Here is a 1,101-nt window from a genome sequence, read left to right as displayed (position 1 = left end):
TGGTAAATTCAAAAAAATTGAAATCATTCCAAGCATCTTTTCTGACCACAATGCAGTAAGATTAGATCTCAATTATAGGAGAAAAAATATTAAAAATTCCAACATATGGAGGCTGAACAACACGCTGCTGAATAACCAAGAAATCACAGAAGAAATCAAAAAAGAAATCAAAATAGGCATAGAAATGAATGAAAATGAAAACACAACAACCCAAAACCTATGGGACACTGTAAAAGCAGTGCTAAGGGGAAAGTTCATAGCAATACAGGCACACCTCAACAAACAAGAAAAAAGTCAAATAAATAACCTAACTCTACACCTAAAGCAACTAGAAAAGGAAGAAATGAAGAACCTCAGGGTTAGTAGAAGGAAAGAAATCTTAAAAATTAGGGCAGAAATAAATGCAAAAGAAACAAAGCAGACCATAGCAAAAATCAACAAAGCCAAAAGCTGGTTCTTTGAAAAGATAAATAAAATTGACAAACCATTAGCCAGACTCATCAAGAAACAAAGGGAGAAAAATCAAATCAATAAAATTAGAAATGAAAATGGAGAGATCACAACAGACAACACAGAAATACAAAGGATCATAAGAGACTACTATCAGCAATTATATGCCAATAAAATGGACAACGTGGAAGAAATGGACAAATTCTTAGAAAAGTACAACTTTCCAAAACTGGACCAGGAAGAAATAGAAAATCTTAACAGACCCATCACAAGCAAGGAAATTGAAACTGTAATCAGAACTCTTCCAGAATATAAAAGCCCAGGTCCAGACGGCTTCACAGCTGAATTCTACCAAAAATTTAAAGAAGTGCTGACACCTATCCTACTCAAACTCTTCCAGAAAATTGCAGAGGAAGGTAAACTTCCAAACTCATTCTAAGAGGCCGCTATCACCCAATTACCAAAACCTGACAAAGATGCCACAAAAAAAGAAAACTATAGGCCAATATCACTGATGAACATGGATGCAAAAGTCCTTAACAAAATTCTAGCAATCAGAATCCAACAACACATTAAAAAGATCATACACCATGACCAAGTGGGCTTTATCCCAGGGATGCAAGGATTCTTCAATGTCTGCAAATCAATCAA

The sequence above is a fragment of the Bison bison genome, unplaced genomic scaffold, assembly GCF_000754665.1.
Source record: "Bison bison bison isolate TAMUID 2011002044 unplaced genomic scaffold, Bison_UMD1.0 scf7180017864491, whole genome shotgun sequence".
Taxonomy (NCBI): domain Eukaryota; kingdom Metazoa; phylum Chordata; class Mammalia; order Artiodactyla; family Bovidae; genus Bison; species Bison bison.
The sequence above is the reverse complement of the archived record's forward strand: the minus strand, read 5'-3'. Positions refer to the sequence as shown.